The sequence below is a fragment of the Phymastichus coffea genome, unplaced genomic scaffold (genome assembly GCF_024137745.1).
Source record: "Phymastichus coffea isolate CEN01 unplaced genomic scaffold, Cenicafe_Pcof_1.1 PCOF00196, whole genome shotgun sequence".
In the NCBI taxonomy this organism is placed as follows: domain Eukaryota; kingdom Metazoa; phylum Arthropoda; class Insecta; order Hymenoptera; family Eulophidae; genus Phymastichus; species Phymastichus coffea.
In genome coordinates, this window is record NW_026707007.1 from 59,445 (window position 1) to 68,588 (window position 9,144).

A 9,144-nucleotide genomic window follows, 5' to 3' on the forward strand; every position below is an offset into this window, starting at 1 on the left:
ACAATTTATTCGCACATCGATTACAATTCATTTCACCCCGCGCTCACGGCCTCAATAACTTTTTTTATAGAATTTATAGCATTTATAATTTTTTTCCTCATACAAAGAGACAAGGAAGTTTCAAGAGTTGGTAATTCCCGTGATTTTTTTTTTGTTAGCGACAACGGTTTCATCTTTTCTCAGTTGTTTTACACTTATAAACATTCAAGTAATCCCTGAATTTTGTAATCTTCCATCAGTTATTTAAAAATTAGTTTAAAAATCTTCTAACATTTGGACATCAGCGACAGCATTATTATATGCATTTTGGTAGTTTATTTTACAAGTGATTGCCAAGTTTTTCAACTTATTTGCACTTTTATTCGTCTCTTTATTGCACTTAGCAATGATAGATAATGTATCACAAAATCCTTCGACTACAGATTGAAAGCGAGCCATCATGAACGCTCTGTTTATTACTAATAAGATGAGTCTTGGGTAGTCAAACTTGCAGTTATGTGCTGTCAAAATACATCTTGTTTAAAAACGATATAAAAATTCATAAAAATCAATTATGGCTTCAGTGACTATCATTGTTTTGACAACTTTCCCATGTAGCTCTAAACGACCGTTTATAACTTGTAGTCGTAGAAAATTTATTATCGCCACATCTGGCGACAATTTACAAAATATCTGCACTCGTTTTAAAGCTGTTGATTTCAAGATTAAAAGGAACTCTATCTTGATTGGACATCATGAGGAAAGCTGGCTATTGGAACTTATACATTCAGATTGCTAAGCAGCTGGCAGTCCGTTTTCGTAGTTCATTCGTACAATTCAATTTTTTTCAGCTCGAAATTCCTTTTTTTCAATAATAAGTGTCTTTGCTTAAACTTAGCAGTTTGAGATATAACACATCTTTTTCTACTAATAGAATCACATTTATTTTCGAATCTATCGATATGTTTGACTGGAGAACAATGCAATTTACTATTTAATTTACACATATGTGTTTCACCTTCATTCCTCTGTAGTACTGCACACGCAACTCTTAGTGGATGATCTTTTCACTTCGCAATCTTTTAGTGGATAAAGATGTTGCGTACATTTTGGGGTTTGGAGCCTTCCTTAGAACAAACGCATTCATATTTTCATTGGGATTACTTGAAGCGCCTGCACAATACTGATCAAATTTGTTTCCTAAATGACACCACGCACCGCAATTTCGATGTAGATTGAAGCAGTGAGAAAGTATATTCTTTATGGCGTCAGCCATATGCTCCGAGTTACTTATATTTTAAAAAATGGAGTAATTAAAGCACTTTTGCAGGTATTTAATATTTTTCAACATGAGTTATTTGCGTTTCTTTTTTTAATTTATACAATGCGCTGACTAGGCTTTTACTAGTATAATTTTTATCCGCCTGTTTGATTATCTTGTAATCGACTGAATTGCGAATGACAGCGATAGCGCCGCTATAATAATAACGCTTATTCCCATATTATATTCGGATAAAATATTATTTTCTTTGAAAACCAGCTTGACTGCAGCATAAGGTTCCTTAGCTATAGCTGAACCGCTCAAATTGCATCTGCAATCGTGATTTTCTTTAGTTTGGTTCATATCACATTTGCGACATTTTCTATTAAATATCATATAAGAAATAATTTTTTTCGAGAAAGCACCTATAAGCATTACTGTCCCTGACAAACTATCGTACGATCTACCGGAGCCTTTCTTGAACCAACCCATATCAAACGATTGACATATGCGAACTTTTTGAGACTGATTTATCAAGAAAATAGGTAACGACACAGGAAAATCAAGCAAAATAAACGAAGTGTCTAAATGGGAAGATCTGCAACAAATTTAATAATCACGTCCTTTTTATTTCTCGCAGATTTATTAGAAAAACCTTGCATACAACAAGTTACAAAAATAAAAAAATTTTTTATATCCAATTTTTTGATTAAAAAAATGGAGAGTGCTAAGAATAAGATAATTACAAAAATAAACTCAAATCTACTTCAACAACAATAACCAGTACATATTACAACAATGCATAATTTTTCATATTTATAATTCATTACGTTATTAGTGATAAGATATAAGAAAAAAAATCATTGAAAACTGATTAAAATCAAATTGATCGATTTGATCGGTGTAGAACGAAACGTGTTATATCCTCACAATAAATATATAAAACATAAAAAATAATCTAAAAACATAAAAAATAATCTAATACATGCATGATTTCTTCAAATCATTAATAAAGAAAATTATAAAATATAATAATTCATAGTATTTGAATTGTTTTTAAGAAGAATGTTTGAATTATTTGAATTTTAAATTTCTATAAAAACCTACAGTATTGTTTTTACTGCGCCAATATTGTCAATAGTTAGTTTCCTTTCTGACATAACAGCATTCAAGCAACTTTTACAAACCGTTTGTTCTGTGACTGTTCTAAGTTTTACTTAATGTCTTTTGTATATATTCCAATGGCATTGTGGAATATTTAATCCAGCCAAAAATTTGTTGATGTGTGTGTGGCTTATACCGACGTGCAATGAACCTGTGATAAAAAATATTTTCTTTAATAAAGTCTTGGAGAAAAATATTCACATTCAATTTTATTTACATAGAAATCACTACACGAAACTACTTTTTGTCTTGAGGTCGTAATGCATATGCATATTCTTTCCTTCCACTTAATGATTCTTATCAATATTTACAGCAAAAATTGAAACGTACAGAATTGACGCCAAGCCCATTTTCTTTTCTTCTACGTAGTTACTTAGTGATAAAATAGAATCATATTTAATGTACTTTAGTTGCTTTGCCAATGTTTCTAGATGAACATTCTTTGTCCTTTTCTTTAAATGATTGTTATTGATTCTGTACTTGTTTTGGAATTAGGTTCCTTCATTTGATGTAGAGTTTTTCCAGCTATTATCAGCTTATATCGTTTATTGTATACACTCTCAGTAACCCCCTTTCCTTTCCAGAACTACTTCTGGTTTTTCTCACTCATTGTACAAACGTTATAATAAACAGAAAATTATAGATTGGCTCTTGCAGTCACACGTGAGACGTATCACAAGTCACTGTTATAATTGCAGTCAGATAATGAAATTGGCAAATTTCTTTCTGATCATATTAATGCCTAAATTAACTATTGATACTATGGTAGTTAGATTATTTACTTCACGGTGGCGAAAAATTATAGTCCAAGCAATAGAGACAAAAAAGGCCTGTTTCATGCAAAAATGCGATGATGGATTTTGACAACGTAGATTTGTTGAGGACAATTTACTAGTTCTGCATTTAATTATGTCTAGACAAATTAGTTGCAAGGTCAAATATAATCGAAGAGTTTTATCAGATAGCATTTTTTGAAAAATTTTGAGTCCCTTTTTTTTGAGGGGGGGGGGGTTATTGCGAGGAAAACCGAACGATTATATTTGACCTTGCAACTAATTTGTCTAGACAGAATTAAATGCAGAACTAGTAAATTGTACAAATAACATGATGCATTTAATTAATAGTTTATAAAATGGTTGTTATTGTTACGTAATTGTCAATAATTATTGATGGTACCTAGAATTAAAAAAAAATTATCAAAACCGGTGCAGTAGAAACATAATTTTGTCAAATTTTGCCGAGCGCCTCGGTTTTAACTTACGCTTTCTCTTTTTTCGGGGTGACTTCCCCCACCACCACCACCGGCCGTCGATTTCGAGTATAGCAAATTTAAATCAATATTTCGATACAATTAAAGGAGGACTATTGAAAATGTAGCGGACTTATTAAATAATACAAAGATTGAACAATTGAATGGCCGTAGTTAGGTTCCTTAATATTAATTATTGAAGGACCTGCAATTAAAAAGAGAAAAAAACCTAACTCCGTTCCTATTTAATATAAATAAACTTTTTTTTTCAAAATCTTTGTCAAGAATTCAGCTTTCTGAATATTCAAACAGCAAATCGCTGTGATGAACAGGGGAGCCGCAAACCTATTTGTTTATAGTAAAAAAAGGTACACTTTTTTCTACGTTGAAAATCAATAATTAAACATAAATTTTTTCATCAGGCCATAAGTATTAGTTAAAATTGACGTTTCATTGAAGAGTTTGAGCTGTCTTGCAATTCAATACCTTCGGTCAAAAAAAAAATTGCAACCCCGTACTTTGGGCATCTTTTAATAAACTAATTACAATAAAAAGCAACACACAGTGAAAAAAGGCGTTTTTGCAATAAATATTCGAATTGCTAAAAAAGGCCATTTTCGAGGATTATTTATACTTTGCGCAATAACTAATGAACGAAAATGATCGTGCGACGGCTCAAATTGTAGCTCTAAACATTCCCTACAATTTTTATTCAACACTTTTTGCGCTAAAATGCATACCCGAGCTTGCAGAATTAAAAAACATGTTTTGAGCATCTTTGGACCGTTATAACAAATTACTGCGCCAGAGTCTCGAGTTGCAAACTATATAGGTTCACTATTATAGATTTACGTTGTCCTCAACAGATCTACGTTGTCAAAATTCATCATCGACTATTTTCAAACGTAAATAGAACGCTTTAGATACACGAGCAGCACGGAGCAGAAAAGCGACGTTGCCAAGCGTAAGACTCTTACTACGTAAGTTAATTAATCACAAGTCGACACACTATCCCTATTGACAAGCTAAGTCGGTAGGGTACTCCCCAGGGAGTAGGAGAGAAAGAGATAAAACTCTTATAGGTACCGTGGCCAAAAGTGGAATGATTTGAGCGATAAAAATCGCCAGGTCCGCTCGATGGAAGAGCGACCCCCAAGTAGCGTCAGACCCATCTAGCGACCGCCGCGCGTATCCTGTAGGCAGCCGATTTCATCTACTGATTGTTCGGCGTCTTTACATTTTTTTCCGGATCAATGTTGTACTCACAACTCGACAATTAATTACCGAAAGCGATAAACGATTATCTCATCACAATTGCTAAGCACTGTAAAAAGTCCAAGTAATAATGTAAGCCTAAACATAAGATCCCTAGGCCCAACAGCTTAAATATTCCTTTCATACATCACTCAGTGATATTGACACAATAGCCGAAGTTATACCATTTCTGCTTCAAATTAGCAAAGTTGCTGGTTCGAATCTCGCCAACCTCTGATTTTGTTTTCTTCTTTCATATTTTTTTAAGGTTGTTCTCGATTCTATATATTAACGTATGTATTGAAATATATTTTCTGTTTATTATTATTTATTTATTTATTTATTTTTATAATCTCCAATCGGGTTAATTCTATCATACATTGATCGACCTCTTACCGAATTTCATTTATGAAATTTATAAATAACAATCACTGATTTAATTAATTCTAGCATTTCAATTGTGCATTAATACCGCTTCTAAGACAGTTAAACATCGTAAAATCATAATACGTTTTTTTTTAATAAAATGTAAAAGAACAATGTATTATTCAACCACAATGTGAAATATATTTATCGCAAAGTATCTCTCGATAATGAGCATTTGAAACAGCTATCTTGATAGGAAGAATTCCCTTTGATCAAATACACGTTTACGTAGACACGTAGACACATCGTTTACATATTTATTCGCTGGCCCTTTTTTCATATAATAATATAAATAAACCGTGTGCAATAAAATTTCTAGTTTATTTTATGAATTTAAAATAAAATATGTATAATATATATTTAGGAATAATTCAATCGACAGTAAAGTATTCTTTATTTCATGCACAATCAAAAGTCGTTTTTTTCAAATACGAAAAAAGCAATTTATTGTCCAAACGCATTTTGAAAGTATCTCTCGATATTTCTACTCTAGAAAATTATTTATTACGAACATTCGAATAATAAAGCGTCTCCAACAACAAAATATTAATTAATTGCTGGATGAATGAAAGCTACAACGTCTGCATTCAAACGAAGCATTTCTCTCAGATAAAATACACGTTCTCTTAGTCATTTATGAAAAAAAGTCTCAACATTTTGTTATTACGTTTCAAAAAATTTATGTATATTTATAGTTATCGTGGTTATCTTTTTTGTTGAACAATTGTATCAATGGACTTGTTATTTTTAACTGTAATATTTATATGACGAAACCAGTTGAATCAAGGGAAAATCGATAATACTGTGGGTAGAGACCACGCGAAAAATTGTAATGGTTATACGAGGTCTGTCCGGAAAGTATCGGGCCTACGTTTATGTCTTCGCGCCATAGTGTTCGAGCGACCTCTACCAGACAGAAACGTCAGCAGTAAAGCCTCACGAATCTATTGGTTACTTACTGACACCTGCCGGACGTATAGTTCATGCGCAGCGTATCTTTGTTTACAGTGCCTTTTTTGCGTTCGTCGAATTTTGATATTGTCAAAAATGACTGAAAAACAAGATCAACGAATTTGCATCAAATTTTGCTTTCAACTCGGAAAAACGAGTTCAGGAACTATTGAAATGATGCAAAAGTCCTTCGAAAGTGAGTGTATGAGCAAAACACGAATAAAAGAGTGGTATAAATGGTTCAAGGATGGTCGCACTTCTGTCGATAGTGATTCTCGTTCCGGCCGACTTTCAACGACAAAAACCGCAGATATTATTGAGCGGGTGCGACTTGCAATCGAACAAGATCGTCGCATGACTGTGCGAGAACTAGAAGAAGACCTTGGGATACCAATAACTATCATTCAGAAAAATTTAGGAATGAAACGCGTGCGTGCGAAATTCATCCCAAAATTGTTCACAGCAGAGCAGAAGAACATTCGCTTAGAAATCGCTCTGGACAATCTGGAAATGGTCAATAATGATGATAATGTGCTTAGAAAAGTTATTACAGGTGATGAATCATGGGATTATGGTTATGATCCTGAAACAAAACAACAATCTTCACAGTGGAAGCATTCTGAATCGCCAAGACCAAAAAAAGCACGTCAAAGTCGGAGCAATATTAAGTCAATGGTGATTATTTTTTTCGATTGTGAAGGTGTTGTACATCACCAATATGCACCAACAGGTCAGACAATCAATAAAGAATACTACGTTCAAATTTTAAAACGTTTGCGTGATGCAGTAAGAAGAAAACGGCCGCACTTTTGGGAAAGTGGTGACTGGCTTCTCCATCACGATAATGCGCCAGCGCATTTATTCAATCTTGTGCAGCAGTTTTTGAGCAAATACAATATCGCATTGCTTCGACAACCTCCAGTTACAGTCCCGACATAGCCTCTTGTAACTTTTAGCTATTTCCAAAACTAAAAAAAACCACTCAAAGGTCACCGATTCGATGACAAAACAACGGTTGAAAAGAATGCGACGAGTGTACTTAAGGCTATCCCTAAAAGTGAGTTCCAGGACTGTTTTGAAAAATGGAAACATCGATGGAACCGTGTTATTCAATCAAGTGGGGATTACTTTTAAGGATGATAAAGAATAACGCTAGCACGAAAATATAAAGGTAGGCCCGATACTTTCCAGACAGACCTCGTATAAAGATATTTAAACCGATAAATCCAAATTAGCTAATTTGAAGTACATGTACTGGACATGCATATCGCATTGCTTTTGCTTCTAGCAAATTATTAGTAATTGCTGTAATATTTACTTATAATGTTGTCATCAAACAAAATTCATATAATAATTCTAAATTAGGTTAAACTTAAATCAAAAAAATCATATAATTTTCATTTTCATGTACTCTTAAATGTAAATAAAAATACTATTGTATAATTTGATAAATTTAATGAATTTATCTATTCCATTAATTGTATTCTTGTTCGGTTGATCAATAATAAATTATGTTATTAGAATATTATCAAGAATCAATCTTGTGAGATCGTTAAGCAATTTAAAGAACAAAATAGCAAAAACATCACAACCGACTAAATATTGTCAAAATTAATTCTTGAGTTAAATTCTTAATTTAAGATTGTCAAAAATTGAATATTTTTAAATTATAATTATGTTTCATAGCATTTTACCTCTTCATAATGTGAATAAACGTACTATATATGAGAATTGTTTAATTTACCTGAAAATTGGAATTTTATTTTAAATAATATCAATTTTCATTGTTTGTATCTCGAGAAAAGTGTTTTGGTTATTGAAGAACTTAATTGATTTACGTCACAATCGTGGTTTCTCATTTACACGTACGAAGATAAGTTAACATAAATTATAAATCCTTTCCCTAACATAACATAACTTTCCTAATTTTTCTTTATTGTACAATAGCAATTGTAAATAATAATGCTACATATTAAAGTACAATCGTCAAATAAATACTTGCTAAACAATGAATGTAATTATATTTTATGTTCCAATATCTTCATTTTTTCATAAATAGTTATAAATATAATAATGTCGTCAAATAAATACTTAATTAATTAACGGAATTATATTTTGTTTTAGTACTTTACATTTGTCACACAGGTGATTAGAAAAATATAATACTCTTGTAAAACCTACAAATTGATTTAGACTTATTGAAAACTTGTGAAAACTGAAGTTCCTTTAAATAATAAAGTACTTTCGTTTAAAGAAATGAATTTGTCTCGTCACGTAGTATCAAATTTAAAAAAAAAATGATGAATTTATCTTGTATAGTCTCTAAGACAAGTAAAAATTTAATAGCGCCATCGATTTTGAACGGCCTAGTACAATTTTCGGAAGCGCACGGTCGGCTGCCGCTGAATCCCCCAGTTTTCCGCCGCACTCCCGATTATAAAAATTCCGTTGATAGACTAGTTTTTAGAAATTGTTTTTATCAACTTACCGTAAGTCCTGATCGATAATGATAATAGATATAATGTAACTGGGTCCACTGAATAATATAGTATTTTTTTCAAACCGCTAACTTTCTAATTTGTTGATCAATCGATTTGAAACTTGAATGATTTATTGCTTCGTTGTATGTGAATGAATTTTGATGGTTTTTTTTTCAAATTGAAGCTCTTTTCATTAGATATTCAAATATATAATTATATTACATAATATCGGTCAGCTTTGTTTATGTATTTCATTTTTCAACTAAGGCAAAAACGTAAAAAAATTCCCATAAGTGTAAATTTAAAAAAATTAAAAAAAGGATGTTTGATTCCATTTTATAACATTAACATTTATTATAAATAAAATCAGCGTCAAGATG